The sequence below is a fragment of the Aethalodelphis obliquidens genome, unplaced genomic scaffold (assembly GCF_003676395.1).
Source record: "Aethalodelphis obliquidens isolate GAN/ISIS:26980383/991018 unplaced genomic scaffold, ASM367639v1 scaffold1, whole genome shotgun sequence".
Lineage (NCBI taxonomy): Eukaryota > Metazoa > Chordata > Mammalia > Artiodactyla > Delphinidae > Aethalodelphis > Aethalodelphis obliquidens.
Window position 1 is genome coordinate 59277188 of NW_020837945.1, and position 19364 is coordinate 59296551.

General features: G+C 42.0%; 1 protein-coding gene across 1 annotated transcript in view; it reads left to right on the forward strand.

Annotated features, from left to right (window-relative positions):
- The window catches only part of BOC (BOC cell adhesion associated, oncogene regulated), a 241596-nt gene that overhangs the window by 52073 nt on the left and 170159 nt on the right, over positions 1 to 19364 (forward strand). The window contains exon 3 of the mRNA XM_027104803.1: positions 2467 to 2568. The gene's annotated coding sequence lies outside the window, so the exon portion shown is untranslated. The remainder of the gene's footprint in view (positions 1 to 2466; positions 2569 to 19364) is intronic.

Genomic DNA, 19364 nt, shown 5'->3' on the forward strand with positions numbered 1-19364 from the left:
AACCTCACCATACAAATGACCCATTTTTCTCAAATCCTTTCAGACACTGTCTGTTTACTGATGAGATTTGGCTGCTCTCTGGCCACCATTCCACGATCAATGGCAAAGGTTCTCAGGAATGCTATTTTAGTGGCCAGTAGCATCCCAAGGCTGTGAACATGCTGGATTATAACAGGCTGTATGAAGGCCATTACCTCTTACCCCATCTCCCATCTGTTGGCCAATACCTATAATTCCACCATTAGGGACTCATCCTTTTGGCTTAAGGTTTAGAGTTTTCCTAAAATGTCCCCTGGAAGGTGTTACTTTTAAATGGCTATCAGTTATTTATATTCGGTGTTGAAGGAACAGAACCAGGTTATTTTGAGAAGGAATGGAAGCCAGGGGACAGTGTTTGGAGTTCTGGGGGCATGGGGTGGGGAAGGGGATTTGGGGAGGGACTGAGAGCCAAGAAGAAAGGTGCGGGCTTCCCTGGTGGCGCAGTGGTTAAGAATCCGCCTGCCAATGTAGGGGACCCTGGTTCGAGCCCTGGTCCGGGAAGATCCCACATGCCACAGAGCAACTAAGCCCGTGCACCACAACTACTGAGCCTGTGCTCTAGAGCCCGCGAGCCACAACTACAGAGCCCGTGAGCCACAGCTACTGAAGCCCGTGCACCTAGAGCCCATACTCCACAAGAGAAGCCACCACAATGAGAAGCCCGCGCACCGCAACAAAGAGTAGCCCCCACTTGCCGCAACTAGAGAAAGCCCGCACGCAGCAACAAAGACCCGACGCAGCCAAAAATAAATAAATTAAATAAGTAAATCTATATAAAAAAAAAAAAGAAAGAAAGAAGGTACAAGTGTGTTCCCTCCCCTACTAGCCAAGGGGACACTTTGTTTTTCTTCTCCAGTGTTGTGCATAGGAAGGTAGTTTTCATTTATTCCTTTATTCATTCATTCCACAAAAATTTTTTTTGAGTGCTTAATATGATGTAGACAGCATTACAGGTGCTGGAGAGAGATACATCTGTGAACAAAACAAAGTCCTTGCCCTAAGGATTGCTTACGTTTTAGTGACAGGAGACAGTCAAACAAATAAACATATAATGTGTCAGGAAGTAATAATGCTGTAAAGTATTGTTTCTAAAGAGGAAAATTGTCAGAAGCCAGTCTCTGAGAAGGACTCCAGGGATAATCTCCAGACTCAAGGATGTGGGGCGTGTATGTGAGACTGAGGGATATAGCAGGAAAACAAAAATTACAGACAAATCACTAGCAAACAAGGCAGCTTTCTGACTCTTATTAGACAGTACTCTAGACCCCCTTCATTTCTCCCAACGAAGATTCATGATTTTAGTCACCAGATCCCTCAATTGGCTGTAAGAATGTGAAGGATGTGTGTAGATAGGGTGCTATTGTTCTGTGTGTGGATCCAGTGTATTGTTCTATGGCGAGAGTAGCAGAGCTCTTTCAGGCTTCCCTCTGACAAGTGCCTGTGGTGAGAAGGCTGGAAAGCCTTGGAAATTAAGACTCTACCTAACCCGCTGCTGTGGAACTTGGGCCAGGCCCCTAACTGCTCTGCCCTGGGCCTCAATCAAGTCCAATTAAGCAAAGCGAGGAGTTTAGACTCTAGAAAGAAGGTCTCCATGGTCCCTTCCAGCCCTAGTCTCTGTCTTCGACCTCAGCTTGCATTTCTGCCTGTGAGCCTTCCAAGTAAACAGCAGGATTAATCCATCAGCTCAGCTGGGCTGGGAGAGGAAGGGAAGCAGGCAGAAGAAGTATCAATGGTATCGCACTCCAGTGAGCACTGAAGAGGTTCCATTCATGGACCAACAAAACCTGGGAGAAGCCTCGGACTTAATCTGCCAAGGAGGCTCCAGCAGTAGGAACAAAGGAAATCACAGCCGTATTTGGCAATCCAGGCACAGCTTCTGTGTTCTCCCTGAGACCTGAGCCCACCAGCTCCCCCAGTGCACGTGCGCATGCGGCGCGGACACACACACACACACACACACACACACACACACACACACACACACACGGTGGGACTACAGGTTTCCAGAAGGAAAGGGGAAGACAAAGAGGCAAAGACACGGCACCTGAGGAGTTAGGTGATAGCTGATGTAAGAACCTCATTTTAACTCTACCTTTTAGACCAGGTTGTAGGAGCACTTGTAATTTAATTTTATAAAATTAAGATCCCTTTTACACTTAAAAACCAAGGAGCACTTTGATGAGGTTCAAAATGAAACTGTTGCATGGACTTCTGCATGAAACCTTTTAGGGTCCTGAAGTAATTTACGTTTCTTAACACATTATGGCGGTTACAATACTTTGTGCCTTTCCATAGAACCTCTAGCTAGGCATTTTAAAAAGTATTCCGACACCTTTCTAGTGAAGAAGGTTGGGATTATGCATAGTCCCATTTTATAAGTGGGAAAGCTGAAGTCGTGTTTCTTATGGCTGCCTATTATGTCTACAGTATGCTGCTGCAGTCACCTGGGCCAGCTTCCTCACCAGACATGATCCTTGACTTTGAATGAATGGTGGTGAGAATGAGCAGATTGCTATCACCCTTCCACAGGTAAGTCCCAGAAAGAGGATGGGCAATTAGGATGCCACACAACAACAAGTATCTTTCCTGGTTGGGGAAATAGGACGTGATGCTACCCCTCTCCATGCTAATCTAAATGCCACACCCTGTCTTTGTCAGCTGCTGAAAATATCTGGGAGATTATATTATTAGGATGACTCACAAAATTAAATAATCACTTGTTTTTGTTTTGTTTTGTACTCATATGTTTTTCTTCATTTGACCTTCTGCTGCCCTATGCTATATAAATTGCATCTTTCTGAAGGCAAGTCTAAGTTTGCATACATTAGTATGTATAAGTAGCATTTCAGCTTATAGGCATTGTCTTTAAAAAGGAGCTGGAGCAGTCTTTTGTGGGGTCTTCAACTAAGATATTTGCTAAATAACTTCGGGGCAAATATTTTTGCCTGAAAGCCTAGTATAAAAATGAAAAGAATTCTGCAAGCAAGGAATTTAGCTTATTGTGTTCAGTTATTTTTCCACAAGGAATAGGTGAGGGATGTGAGGTTAAAAATTATTGTTGAGTTATAACCAGTAGGTGACAGACGTGGTTTCTTTTTTAAAAATATGATACCTGTGGCCACAACTGATTGTAGGAAAAACCATGGAGATGTTTCTCGTGGGTTCAGCTATTTTCCTTTTCTGTGCTCCTCTCCCTACTAGTGGTTTGTTTTTACCTGTGAATTAGGTGGCCCTTATCATTCCATCAAGATGTTCTTGATCTTTGCCCTACACTTTGATGTTTCCCTGAGTAGCATCTCTCGGAGCAAACCTATTTCCCCACTTCATCAATAGTTTCCAGGCCAGGTTTGACTTCTTGATAATTGGACAATTTCAGGTATATCCCCAGAACAGGGAACTTTGGGGGCCAAAGAGCCTCCAAGCAGCACTCCTCTCCAACTCTTCATGGAGGGTCTGCTCATAGGTTGAGTCTGGCCCCTTCAGACCTCTCTTCTCCACTATCATAGAGGCAGTCAAGACTCTTAGCCAGGCTTGTGAGCAAAACAAAGGAAGCTGTTGCAGTTGTAAAACTACTTTGAAGCTCTTTGTGGAGAAAGAACTTCTGGTGGCCCTGTTGCTTCCTAAGAGCTCTCCTCCCACTCTCAGTGGTGTGAGTGTAAATTTTCCAGAAACCTCCAGGCCTCTTCATCATCACAAGTCTCACCTTCCCACTCAACTCTCTTTCTAGGTGAAGACTTAGCCTCTGCAGACCTGCGAGCCCTATAGTTGACCTCCCTGCCCCCATATACAAAGTTACTTCCTGCTTTGGTTGCATCTATCATTAGAAGGGATTAGAGGTGTTTTGCACTAGTGGCACATGGTGGGCACAGTGTATATGTTGGCAGAGTCGAACAGACTACCAAGAAAGGGACATACCCTTCTGCCATAAAACTCCAATAGAAGGTGGCTTGCGTCTGAGACAGTGACCCTCAAAGGGTGGTTGGTGTAAGGCTCACAGCAGGCAGGAAGGGACTTGTGAGCCTTGAAAGGGTTAAAGTATGTCTTTTGTGGGGAGGGATGGAGCTTCATGTGGTAGATGATGGGGTAGGTGAGCCATGGGGCTTTTTGCCATAGTCAAAAAAATTTGAGGGGGCTTCCCTGGTGGCACAGTGGTTGAGAGTCTGCCTGCCGATGCAGGGGACATGGGTTCGTGCCCCGGTCCAGGAAGATCCCACATGCTGCGGAGCGGCTGGGCCCGTGAGCCATGGCCGCTGAGCCTGAGCGTCCGGAGCCTGTGCTCCACAACGGGAGAGGCCACAACAGTGAGTGGCCTGCATACCGGAAAAAAAAAAAAATTGAGAACATTGGATAAAAGTACAGTCATGCCAGGAAGGAAAGGGATGGCCATTGTCTTTGAAAAGTGTCTTCTGCTGCACCTGAAAATGGGCAGCTCAGCCTGTGACACATAGGGATGCAGAGAAGGTCCACAGATGGCCTTGACCTCAGAGACTCATCACCATCCTTTCAAGTTCTGAATCCTGACTCTCCTGACATCATTAGAATAGCATGCCCCACCCCCAAAAGCTGAAACTCCAAGGCTGTGTGCATCCAGATATTACACACACACACACACACACACACACACACACACACACGCATGCACACACGCGTGCGCATGCATGTTGCCAATTTGTTAATTAACCCTGATAAATACAAGTGATAAGAGTACTAGTTATTCCCTTTGGCCTGATCAGAACATTCCTTCAGAACGAAGGATGTAAGTTGAGTTTCAGAAGCGTCTCTCCTTGAAGAAGCTTTAGGCACTCTCACAAGGTCAGGGGCCAGGAAAACCTCTGTCCAGGATAGTGCCTCTGCAAACTTGCTTTTTCTTGACTCTTAAAGCTGATCATTTTCCTCTCCCCACTCTACTTCCCAGAGAGATGTGTTCTGTTCAGAGGGGTTCTTCAAACAGCCTGCACTCAATTGGTTGGGTTCTGAGTACTGTCCTACTACCTTCTTCCCTGACTTTTCTCCTAGTTCACCTTGATTGGTATCTTAGGTATTCCCAAGCTTTTGACTCACATATTTAGGGATGATATCGTGATTTACTTCCACAGGTGGCTAATCACATCCATTGTGTATGGATCTTAGTAGTTTCACTCTTACAGGGAACTATATTTCCAAAGTCTTAGAACACATCTTATTGTGGTCTCTAGGCCCTACAATGTCTTCTAGTCCTGTGATCTGTTGGTAGGAGCAAATTCTCCCCAAGTGACAGCTCCTGAGTCACAGCTCCTGAGTCACAGTGTCCAGAGATGGACACTGAGTTCGTGTAGTCCTTCTACCATCCCTCCTCTGACTTAGGCATTCGCCTTGACCTCTTCAGGGAAGCTGGCTCTAGGCATTCTTCCCACACAGCACAGAAAGAATTGGGATGAGAGATGGCTGAGTCCCTTAACAGCAACTTTTTGTACAGCAGAGGAATCAAATAAGAGATGAAAAAGCAGCTGCAAGTGAGTATGTGTGACCTGGGCCCTCAAGCAGGACAGGGGGCTGAAGTTTGATTGTCCTCTCTCTGGATCAGTTTATTGGTTGTAGCTTTCAGGATGGTCCCAGCCCCTGAAGTCTCACTCACTTAGCAAACATCTACTAGTAGCCTCCAAGCTTCACGGCATGGAGTGTGGGCGTAGGATGCATAAAAGATGAACAAGACATGGTGCGTGCACTCCAGGAACTCACAGTCTAGTGAAGGCAGGAACGCTGGCTTTCTGGCAAGTGGTTCCTGGAATAAGTTATGGGATAATAACAGGCAAGAAGGACAAGGAACATTTGGAATTGCCTGGAGAGGCATCCACCCTTGAAATCCTTCCTGCAAGCACAAGGCTGGTTTTCTGCACTGGAAGCTGCGCTCCCCTTCTTCCTCCTTCTCCCTGTCCTCCAGCTCTTTCCTCCCTGCCTGAGTCTGACTGTTCTCCCCGCCTGAGGGCTGAGGCGCTGCTTCACAGGATGAGTCATCCCTACCTGTCCCCACACATAGAGGGGCACCCCTCCATGAAAGGAACAGGGATCTTCGGAGTAAGCTCAAGTTTGGGCCAATATATTTACTTACTTTAAAGAGGTTAAAGAGTGAAAACTCTTATTTGAATGTGAGTGAGCTTCGACACTCCTTTTTAAAGCACAGGGATATGGTAAACTTTTTAAAATGTACCTACCCTGGTATCGTGAGACCCCCAGGGCTAGAAACTATGGACTAGTGAATGAGAAAAAGCTAGGAAGTAAACTAGCTTCATTTAAAAAGCTGACAAGGAGAGTTGTATTAATTTTAGCTAAAGTAAGTTCCAAAACAGAGTGAAATGTTCCAAGAACGGGCATCCCTACAGATTCTATTGTTCATAAAATGGTAACCAAGATATTATGAATTTGACAAATATTTAGTGTCAGTCACCTTAGTGAGCACTGGAAATACTGAGCAAGTCAGTCTCAGCCCTCATGGTTCCTTGATGATGTTTCTTCAAAGTAAAAGGCACAGCTTCCTAAAAGTTCTGTGCTCTCTCTTGCTCTCTCACTCTCTCCCCCACCTTTCTTTCTCTCCACCCTCTGCCCACTTTCTTTCTATCTCTCTCCCTCTGTCTTCCTCTCTTTCCTCACACTGGTGATGGGCAGAGTCTGTTGGCAACAACCACAATGACATCCAGGCACTGTTTTGTATCATCCACACTTTGCTGTGTGGTTGTATCAGTCAGGATAGACTAGGTTATGCTCTAGTAAGAAACAACTCCAAAATCTTAGTGGCTTAAAACAACAAAGATTTAGTTTTCACTCAAGTCACATATGCATCACAAGTCAGCAGGGATCTTTGCTTTTGTAATGACTTAGAAACCCAAGCTGATGGAGCAGCTGCCATCTTGAGCGTTACTGGTGATTGTGCCAAAGATAAAAGAACGCTCTGGAAAGTCTCAGAAACAGGCTCCAGGCCCCAGCCAGGAAGAGTTACATGTCACTTCTGCACAGAATTCAAAGGTGATATAACTAGTCACAATACCCAATTCAACCATAAGAATCCAAGAAGTTTAATCCTCCTCTGTGACAGAATTGAGGAAAATGAAATATTTGGCAAATAGTACTAGTGACTACCACAGTGGTGTGTAGTAGATTTGCTAGGTGCTGACCCAAACCCTAAGATGCTAGCCCACTGGGCAATTTCGACCTCATCATAGTGAATTCTGCCTCCTCAGCCTCAAAGGAAAGTAGGAAAAGCACAATTCCCACTAGGTTCTTGGAGTAGTCTGATTCCAGGGTGACCTTTCATGCCACTCTCCAGCCATATAGTTACACACACACACACACACACACACACACACACACACACACACACACAGTGGAGATAAGGGAGGTGGGGGGGACTAGAGTAATGAGATGATCAAATGCGGAGTTTTCAAAATCAGACAGAGCTGGGTTTGCATCCTGCTATCACCACGTACTGCCCATGTGAACTTGGGCAAATTTCTTAACCCTTCTGTGTCTCTCTTTCCTCATCTGAAAAATGGGACTAATAATGCTTAACTCCTAAGTTTATTGTTGGGATACACTGAGAGAAATTAGGCAAATCCCTTAGCCCAGTGCCTGGTAACTGACAAGTCCTCCATAAGTAAGAACCATTATTGTTAGTGTTAGGATTGGAATAATAAGCAAATATCAGTGCAATGTCGAAAAGATATCATGTAGCAAAGCTGAAGGATATTTAAAATTTTTTGCCTTTTCCTTGAGATGCTCTACTAAGTGTCAAGAAAAGGAGTGTGGGAGAGATGTGCCCAAATAACAACAAATAACACGCGTGGAGAAGTCAGTGGTGTGATACAGTGGATACACCATTTCCCAACATACAGTGCTTGGGGGTTCTATGTATATAGCACTCCTACTAAATATCTCCTAAGGTTAACATGTCTACTCTAATCTTAGATATTTATTGAGAGCCTACTATACATAGACACCTGACAAATATTATTCCATTTAATCATTGTGATAAACCCATCAGCTCAGATTTGGATCCCCATTTTATGAATAGGAGCCTTTACAGCAGAGTGGGTAAGAGCATGGGCTCTGGTGTCAGACTGCCTGGATTAAAATCCAGACTCTACCAACAACCATCTGCATGTCCTCAGGCAACTTACTTTACCACTTGTTCATTTGTAAAATGGGAATAATAATTGCATGTCACCAAGATGCTGTGTTAATTAGATGAGATAATGTATGTAAAGTGCTGAGCCCAGGGCTTGGCGTGTAATAAGGGCTCGATGGATGTTGGCTAGGATTACCAAATATGAGGAAATCAAGTCTCCAAAAACATAAGTCCCTTGCCTGAGATCACACGGTTAGTAATTAGGAAAATTTAAACTCTGGTCTTTCCAAATCCAAAGCACATGTGCCTTTGTTTAACCACATCATTCCATTATTTACACTCAAATAATTGCCCTTAGGACTGCATTAATCTTCTGAAATTTGGGTCAGGCAATCCTCAGGCACAGTTGAAAAAAAAGCAAGAAATTGTGCAGTGGGCAGACTCTGACAGTGGCAATAAGTAAGTGGAGTCACTCTATTTTCAGTACTCATCCAGATTGGCTTCTAAAGATGCTTATACTCTAAGAAAGCGGAGATGGTACTTCAGAGTTTTAGCTTACCTACTATTGAGTACCTGCATCCATCAGGCTCTGTGCTAGGTGATTTCCCTGTTTTCTCATTTAATCGTCACACAGACCTGTGAAGGAAGTACATACTTATTTTCCTCATTTTACAGGAGAGGAGACTAAGATTTAAAAGGTTAAGTAACTTACCCAAGGTCACACAGGTGAAAAATAGCAAAGCCTCTGAAAGATGAATTAGGGTGAAAACAACCTTTACTAACTAAACAATGTAATCTCATTTAAAAAAAAATTTTTAGTCGGTATTTTCCCACATAATCACAGTAATAAATGATCATCATAGAAAGTCTGGAAAGTAGTGCAAAGTGCAAAGAAGCAGGAAAAATTATCCATGACTCTATCACCCAGAGTCAATCACTGTTAAGTCTTTTAGTATAGTTCCTTCAGATCTTTTCTCTATATTTCATTTTCATTTTATAGTTGAGATCATACTGCAACAGTTTGTAATGTTATTTTTTAAGAGGCCAAGAATGAATTCAGTAGTCATTTCAAGTTAATATAATAAAATCTTTGGTTATAAGAATTCAGGGACTGATAATTATAGTTGCCATTTGTTGACTATTTCTGTATGTCTGGCGCCATGCAAAATAGTTTTAACTGAAGTATCTCCTTTTATCTAAACCTATAAAGTGGGTATTAAATAATCAAAACATCAGAATATTTATGTAACCAGTATTTTAATGCACTCCACTTTTTAAGAGAAAGAGGTAGAGGACAACAAATAAGCTGGTAGATCTTATTTAAAAAACCCAAACAAAAGCACTGCCAGGCTGTGGCCTGTGGTCGCCATAAATTCTCCTCTGTTTTCCATCCCTTTTCTATCTGCAGCACAGTGAGGCTTGGTGTCCATGATGATGACCACAGTGATGATTCACAAGCATCACAGATTAAAGGAGTTTAACTATACTTCCTGCCCTTGGCTTATGCCTGGATAGGCCCACACTTGAGCAGCTCAGGTTACAGGACCACTCAGTGGACATCAGAAACAGGAAATGAACAACTTCTCCCTAATGTGGGCTGGGTCATGTTCCAATTTCCTGCTTTGGTCATCTTTGCTGGCTCTACCGTAGCCCTCTCATCCCTGTGATCTGAACTTCAGGACTGCCTTCTCTGTAACCCTCAGAAACTTCCTTAACTAGACACAGACTGGGTGGAAAATGGTAGCTGGACTACCTTTGCGGGGAGTGGTTGCCCTGTGGGACAGGAAGAAAAGAAAGGAGAGAAAAGTCTTTTTGAGATTAAGGAAAGTGCTCTCAGCGTTAAAATCTGAAAATAGCCTCCATGTGGTAAGAACACATGACCCCTAAGGGTCCTAAAGGGAGATGGTAGGGGAGGCTCTGGCTGCAAAGATGCTACAGGTCAGGAGTGGACTTTCAGCGTTTGCTGTTTTATATGTTTAAAGACTAGGTCTGTGTTTTGTTAACTGAACTTGCTAATAGCCACCACTTGAATTGCTGCTTCCAGCTCTGTTTGTTTTAAATAAGGAGATTCAGCCAGTAATAATGGGAGGAGCTGCAAATGACTGCCCCAGTTGGGAAGTGCCTGCTTGTTTTTCCATCTCCCTGGGCATGCAGATGCGCAGGCCACACTCACAGACGCACACATCTGAGGAGATAGCCCGAGGGAGCCCTCGATATGTATATTTATATAGGAGGTGTGTGTAAGGGGGCACTCAAGTATCAAAATACTTAGGTAACTGTGGGTGAAAAGAGGAGTTATGTTGCAAGAATTTAAATATACCATGTCTCATATATTTCTTTCTTTCTTCATTCATTTGACAAACCTTCATTGAGCACCTACTGTGAGAAGCACTGTGTGTTTGCTGTGAGACATGCTATTATTTCTAAAAGATGGGCCTTTACTCCTCTCCCTTCAGAAGCTTACCATCTGATGGGGGTACTATCTGATCATCCACTAAAGTGTACAATCACCCACCGTGAGCGATAATGCAGGATAAATGCCTTAAGAACGATAATGAAGATAGGTTCTGTAGGAATCCAGAGAAGTAACTGTTCACTGCTGGCTCAGACGAAGAGAGGTGGAGAGGGAAGAGGTGGTCTAGGAATTGAACGGCAAATCTCCAGAGGCAAAGAAAAAGGTATAGCACGCTGAGAGTTGCAAGCAGACTGGTTTATCTGCAGAGTAATCACATGGGAAAGTGTATTGAAATGAAATTGGAAGCTAGAGGTCAGATTGGGAAGTACCTCCCAAGGTCTCAGAAATTCAAGAGATAAGGGTGATGTTAGAGCAGAGAACAGCTCTTCACTTTCTGAGTGTCTGCTAGGCCAACAAGCCATCACTCTATGTGAAGGAAGTAAATGCATATGGACTGTGTCAAAGTTGTGGAAAACATAGCCTCAGAATAAAAGATAGCTCTTTAAATTGAACCAATTAAGAAAATTAAACTATGATTATTTTTTTTGCCATGGCCCAGTGGAAAGGTCATCACAGCCATTGATATGGCTAAGTTTTCCTTACTCCAACTCCAAGCTCACCAAAGAAGCCTATAACCATCATGTAAGTCCACAGGAGAAGAAGGCTACCTTGGTGAGTTGGCTGCCATCCTGGCCTTGCACGTTAGTCTCTTTAGAGCTCTGCTAGCATGAATGTGTCCTGAAGTGGAATCTGCTCTTAGGCCACTGGCCAAATCACGTTCCTGAATCTTCAAAGCTTAAGACTAGGGACTTCCCTGCTGGTGCAGTGGTTAAGAATCCACCAGCCAATGCAGAGGACATGGGTTCAAGCCCTGGTCTGGGAAGACCCCACGTGCCTCGGAGCAGCTAAGTCCGTGCACCACAACTACTGAGCCTGCGCTATAGAGCCTATGCTCCACAACAAGAGAAACCACCGCAGTGAGAACCCTGCACACCGCAACAAAGAGTAGCCCCCGCTCGCCGCAACTAGAGAAAGCCCATGTGCAACAACAAAGACCCAACGCAGCCAAAATAAAATAAAAAATATAAAAATAAAATAAAATAAAATAAAAAAATAAATAAAATAAAATAAAAAAATAAATTAAAAAAACCCCCAAAACTTAAGACTAAACCCTGGACCTTGCTGAATTCACCAAGGTAAATGGCCCTTTCTTGAGTCCCATTTGGGCAGCTCACCAGATTTCCCTCTGGGCCTCCTGAGAGAGTACCTCATCATTCAAGATACCCACAGTTTTGGTTAATGGAAAAGTTTAGTTTATAGACTTGACTGTGCATGGCATATGTAAATCATCAAGAAGTGAATAGAATAAAATAGGCTTACACTAAAAGACCCTAAATGGGTTTTTTTGATGATTCAAGAACTACTTCATCAAAAGACATATCCAGAATATATCAGAACTCTTAAAACACAACAGAAAACAAATAACCCGATGGAGAAAAAATTGGGTAAGATAATTGAACAGGCACTTCACCAAAGAGCCTATTTGGATGACAAGTGAGCACATAAAAAGTTGTCAAACAGCACTAATCATTAAGGAAATGCTGATTAAAACCAGATGAGTTACCACTTATTATTATAATGGCTAAAAAAAAGCACTGACAATGCCATGTGCTGACAAGGATGCAGAGCAACTCGAACTCTAGGCATTGCCGGTGAGAAAGCAAAAAGGTTTGCCAGTTTTTTTAAAAGTTAAACATGCACAAACCATATGACCCAGCAATTCTGCTCCTGGATATTCACCCTAGTGAAATGAAAATTTATTTTCACATGAAAATGTGTACATGCATGTTTATAGCCACTGTAGTCATAATCACCAAAAACTTGAAACAACCCCAATGGCCTTCACTAGGTGAGTGGGTAAACAAAAGCTACTTCAGAATTTTACAGTACTTTGGGGGGAGGAAACATTATGATCAGTTAGTGTCATGAAGTGGTACCATAGGAGGAATATGTTTTCTTCTACTTACTAATATTCCAGACATATGTTTTCTTCTACTTATTAAGATTCCAGACAAAGTGAGGATTTTATGCTACCACAAACATCAGAAAATGTGCAAGCTGTTCATTGATGCTTGTGTTAACCATGCTGTGTATGAGTTCCCTGTGCCTAAGCATATAGGTATTGAGTATGAAATGTAGGGTTTTTGGGGGGGGGGTTTAAGATTTTTTTTTTGATGTGGACCACTTTTAAAGTCTTTATTGAATTTGTTACAATATTGCTTCTGCTTTATGTTTTGGTTTTTTGGCTATGAGGCATGTGGGATTTTAGCTCCCTGACCAGGGATTGAACCTTCATCCCCTGCATTGGAAAGTGAAGTCTTAACCACTGGACCACCAGGGAAGTCCCTGAAATGTAGGTTTTGAAGGAGCAGAAGGGTGAAGTATTTGAGTGGGAGGAGCAAGAGAAGGTCTGCATGTAGAATAAATGAAGGAGTCTCTGTTTGTCAACGTTGACTTCAACCCAGGACCAAAGTGAGGCAAGTGCCTGCATATGTGTTGTATTAAAAAACTTTTAAAATTACGGCTTAAAATCACTGAGCGTCTTTAAAAACTGGTCTCTTTGTGGGTGCGGGGGGCTACTGTATTTAGATGAACTCAGGAGAGTTGACAAACTTAAAGAATTGGGAGGGCAGGAGATAGTGCCAGAGGAAACGAACTCCTCATATCAGTGGAGTCTTTGATATTTGCTGTCCTGTGTACCCAGGCACTTGACTTGTGACCCATCCTCTCCACTCTGAAGCAGCAAAAGTTCTTTTGTTGCAAATCTATCTCTGTATTCCAAAAAGTGCTTCATTAGGGGTGGGGAAGCCACTAACTGAATTAAGTGAGACATAAGTTTACCAGCAGGTGGCAATAGAGGTAATTGTGTCTCCGGAAAGATTAAACTCGTATTACTTTATAAACCAGAGATGGGAATCTTCAGAACTTGATTGGGCCCAAACTTTACTTCCTTCTGCCTTACACTAGCGTTCTATGAGTTGGAATTGTTCAAGCCAAAATACTGTATCCAGATATATAACCTTTTCCTCACTGAGCTGCTGCTGCACTCTGATTTCTGAATGGCTCCTCCTCTAAGAGTTTGATGCTTTTAGTTGAAAAATTAGAAATAATGGCAAAATCATGTTTAATATCATAAATTAGATTTGTTCGTGGTTTAGGGAAGCTCAAAAAGGTGAAATAAAACACTGCTTTCAAATGTAACCTCCTGATACTATTAAGTAAGCTAACCTAAACTCTCAAAGAGCAAAGATGAAGCAATCAGACTGCTTTTGAATATCAAAAGGACATTAGGTTCTTAAGTGAATTTCTCTGACCTTTCTTAATTCCTTTCACACAGGAGAAAACCCATAGTTTTCAATGGAAAAATAAACTTTTTATTTACACACAATAATTTCAAAGGCCAGTGGAACAAGATAGTGTGCTGTGAAGCCCATGTCTCCATGGACAGCAAAGTGTTGCAAGAATGTTTCACCTGACTATCCTTACCCGAAAACTTACCGACTGTCTGTACTTCTTCCTGTTTCGCCAGCTTTCTCTGATTCTCTCTCCTTCTGGAGAGGTTCCTAAGCTCCTAACTCCTAGTTTCATCCTCTACAATCTCTCTGTTCTCTTGTGGTTCTTCACGCCCTTTATTTATTTATTTTTTACAATCTCTCTCTCATGACTGAGAGGAAATTTGGAATACATGATTTAGAAAAATAAAAACTATTATTGCTATATTTCTTGGTAAGGCTCATTCAATTCCATGATATTTCTAAAAATCAGAAATAAATTACTTTTTCAATTATTTAACTTAAGTTTTTAAATAAACACATTCATGTGATTCAAAATTCCAATGATCCGAAAGGGTAAAAATGTTTCTCTTACCCCTTCTCCCAGCCACACAGTTCTCTTTGGAAGCACCTAATGCTACTATTTTCTGATAAATATTTCCAGAGACATTATAGGCATATACAAGCAGTTAAACGTGTATATGCATCTGTATGTATGTATATATGTGTATTTATACATTCTTTATTTTTCTTTGTTTTTACACAAATCATAGCATACTTTATACAAAAGCACCCTTCTTCTTCTTCTTTTTTTTTTTTTTTTAACTTAGCTGAGTATCTTGGCAATCATTCCCTATCAATCCAGAAACAATTCTGCTATGAATAACCTTGTTCATATGTCATTTTTCACATAGGAGCATATGTCTGAAGGATAAATTCCTAGAAGCAGAATTGCTGGGTTAAAGGATATGTGCATTTGTAAGTTTAATAAGTATTGCAAAACTGTCCTTCTTAGAATCTGTAACCCCAGCGATATGAGAGGGCCTGTCTTTCTGCCTTCTCACCACCCAGCCCTCCTCATTGCTCTGTTTTTCACCATTCTTCTATTCTTACTTTTCTTTCCATATGAACTTTAGGATCAACTTTTGTCCCAAAGAAACATCATGTAGGAATTTTTATTGGAATTGCATTAAATGTATAGGTTGACTTAGGGAAAATAGATATCTTTATGATGTTGAGTCTCTTCACAGATGCCTTTCATTTGATAAAGGGTTCATTTCCAGCCTTAGTAGCAATTGGATATTTTCTTCATAAAAAGCTCACACATTTCTTCTTAAGTTCATCCCTTGATGTTTTTATTTTTATCGCTGCTGTTTTCAATGGGATCTTTCCTTGTATCTCTTCTGAGTGGTTGCTATTATATAGCTTTGATTTTTGTACCCAGTTTGTATCTCACCACGTCAGTGAATTCTCACATTATTTGTAACAGTCACTTAAGTTTTGGGGGTATATAACCATATTGTGACTCAACAATGATAATTTTATCTCCTTCTTTCCATTGTGTATGCGTCTCTTGTGGACTGAATGTGTCCTCCAAAAATTTGTATGTTGAAGCCCCTAACCCCCAGTGTGGCTGTATTTGGACAGGCGGCCTCTAAGGAAATAATTCAGGTTAAATGAAGTCATAAGGGTTGGGAGAGCCCAGATCCGATAGGATTAGTGTCTTATCAGAAGAGACACCAGAGATCTCTCTCTCTTTCTCTCTTCACCATGTGAGGACAATGAGAAATCAGCCATCTGCAAGTCAGGAAGAGAGACCTTACTAGGACCTGACCCTACTGTACCTTGATCTTAGATGTGTAACCTCCAGAACTGTGAGAAAATAAATTTGTTGTTTAAGCCACCCAGTCCATGGTATATTGTTATGGAAGCCCTAGCAAACTGATGCAAATTCTATTTTCCTTATTTTGTTAAGTGTATTGGCCAGAGCCAGAACAATGTTAAGTAATAGTGATAATTGTGGACATCTTTCTCTTATTTCAGAATTGAGAGGGAATGTTTCTAGTGTTTGCCCATTAATGCTGCTTTGGATTGAAAAAAATATATAATTATATTAAGAAAGGAAAGCTGTTTCTATTTTCATTGCATTTTTCACTTATTTGCGGTATTTACTGAAAATTAACAAACAACATAGACTTGTCAAAGTACCTGATCAATAAAATAGGTGCTTCGATCATTATAAAGTTCAAGAGGAGTTTGCCAGGTAGGGATAATGTTTTCCAAAAGGACTTTAGCCACAGAAAAAAACAATAGCCTATGTACAAGGGAAGGCTTCAGAACAGTGTGGAAACATACTGACCATGGTAAAACTTACTTACATCCATGAGATGAAGGAAGTTGTATGAAACCCATTTGCCATACAAATAAACTTGTTCATTAGGTAGTTTAAAATGTTTGGAACCAGTATGAACAGGCTTCCCTGGGTTATACTTTGGACAAGTGGGACAAGTGAGGTAGGCACCTTTTGCAGCCTTGTTAATGTTTACCCACCAATATGTATTCATGAAGGCTATCATTTTATCAGTAGACCAATAGCTTAGTGCATGTTCAGTGGTAAGGAGTGAGAATTTTAAAGTCTCCAGTAGGACTGGGTTGTTATTTTGTCCAAACCAGAACTTTCTCTTTTTATCAAACCATCAATTGCTAAATTAACAATCTTGTTTTTCCCTATCTGAGGCCAACTCTTAGGCTTCTCTAGGCAGTTTTTCTAAGTTATCATTTGGGGAAATATCCCTTTGGACCATGGCAGAGGTTTGGCTGCTGTGGGTCTCTCTAAGAACAGAATTCCTGAGATTGGTTCAAGATGGCGGAGTAGAAGGACATGCTCTCACTCCCTTACAAGAACACCACAATCACAAATAATTGCTGAACAATCACCGACAGGTAGACACTGGAACTCACCAAAAAAGATACCCCACATCCAAAGACAAAGGAGAAGCCACAATGAGATGGTAGGAGGGGTGCAATCACAATAAAATCAAATCCCATAACTGCTGGGTGGGTGACTCACAAACTGGAGAACACTTATACCACAGAAGTCCACCCACTGGAGTGAAGGTTCTGAGCCACACGTCAGGCTTCCCAAACTGGGGGTCCGGCAACTGGAGGAGGAATTCCTAGAGAGTCAGACGTTGAAGGCTAGCGGGATTTGCTTGCAGGACTTTGACAGGACTGGGGGCAACAGAGACTCCACTCTTGGAGGGCACACACAAACTAGTGTGCTCATTGGGACCCAGGGGAAGGAGCAGTGACCACATAGGAGACTGAACCAGACCTACCTGCTAGTGTTGGAGGGTCTCCTGCAGAGGCAAGGGGTGGCTGTGTCTCACTGTGAGGACAAGGACACTGGCAGCAGAAGTCCTGGGAAGTACTCCTTGGCATGAGCCCAACCAGAGTCTGCCATTAGCCCCATCAAAGAACCCAGGTAGGCTCCAGTGTTAGGGCGCCTCAGGACAAACAACCAGCAGGAAGGGACCCAGCCCCACGCAACAGCAGACAAGTGGATTAAAGTTTTACTGAGGTCTGCCCACCAAAGCAACACCCAGCTCTACCCACCACCAGTCCCTTCCATCAGGAAGCTTGCACAAGCCTCCTAGATAGCCTCATCTACCAGAGGGCAGACAGCAGAAGCAAGAAGTACTACAGTCGTGTAGCCTGTGGAACAAAAACCACATTCACAGAAAGATAGACAAGATGAAAAGGCAGAGGGCTATGTACCAGATGAAGGAACAAGATAAAACACCCCAGAAAAACAAGAGAATGAAGTGGAGACGGGCAACCTTCCCGAAAAAGAATTCAGAATACTGATAGTGAAAATGATTTAGGACCTCGGAAAAAGAATGGAGGCAAACATTGAGAAAATGCAAGAAATGTTGAACAAAGATCTAGAAGAATTAAAGAACAAACAAACAGAGATGAACAACACAATTACAGAAATGAAAAATACACGAGAAGGAATCAATAGCGGAATAACTGAGGCAGAAGAATGGACAAGTGACCTGGAACACAGAATGGTGGAATTCACTGCTGTGGAACAGAATGAAGACAAAAGAATGAAAAGAAATGAAGACAGCCTAAGAGACCTCTAGGACAACATTAAACACAACAACATTCGCATTATAGGGGTCCCAGAAGGAGAAGAGAGAGAAAGGACCCGAGAAAATATTTGAAGAGAATATAGTCGAAAACTTCCCTAACATGGGAAATGAAATAGCCACCCAAGTCCAGGAAGCGCAGAGAGTCCCATACAGGATAAACCCAAGGAGAAACATGCCGAGACACATAGATATCAAATTGGCAAAAATTAAAGACACAGAAAAATTATTGGAAGCAGCAAGGGAAAAACGACACATAACATACAAGGGAACTCCCATAAAGTTAGCAGCTGATTTCTCAGCAGAAACTCTACAAGCCAGAAGGGAGTGGCATGATACACTTAAAGTGATGAAAGGGAAGAAGCTACAACCAAGATTACTCTACCCAGCAAGGATCTCACTCAGATTCTATGGAGAAATCAAAAGCTTTACAGACAAGCAAAAGCTAAGAGAATTCAGCATCACCAAACCAGCTCTACAACAAATGCTAAAGGAGCTTCTCTAAGTGGGAAACATAAGAGAAGAAAAGGACCTACAAAAACAAACCCAAAACAATTAAGAAAATCATCAAAGGAACATGCATATTGATAATTACCTTAAACAGGAATGGATTAAATGCTCCAACCAAAAGACACAGGCTTGCCAAATGGATACAAAAACAAGACCCATCTGTATGCTGTCTACAAGAGACCCACTTCAGACCAAGGGACACATTCAAACTGAAAGTGAGGGGATGGAAAAAGATATTCCATGCAAATGGAAATCAAAAGAAAGCTGGAGTAGCAATACTCATATCACATAAAATAGACTTTAAAATAAAGAATGGTACAAGAAACAAAGAGGGACACTACATAATGATCAAGAGATCAATCCAAGAAGAAGATATGACATATAAATATATATGCACCAACACAGGAGCACGTCAATACATAAGGCAACTGCTAACAGCTCTAGAAGAGGAAATTGACAGTAACACAATAATAGTGGGGGACTTTAACACCTCACTTACACCAATGGACAGATTATCCAAACAGAAAATTAATAAGGAAACAGAAGCTTTAAGTGACACAATAGACCAGATAGATTTAATTGATATTTATAGGACATTCCATCCAAAACGAGCAGATTACACTTTCTTCTCAAGTGCGCACGGAACATTCTCCAGGATAGGTCACATCTTAGGTCACAAATCAAGCCTCAGAAAATTTAAGAAAATTGAAATCATATCAAGCATCTTTTCTGACCACAATGCTATGAGATTAGAAATCACTTACAGGGAAAAAAAC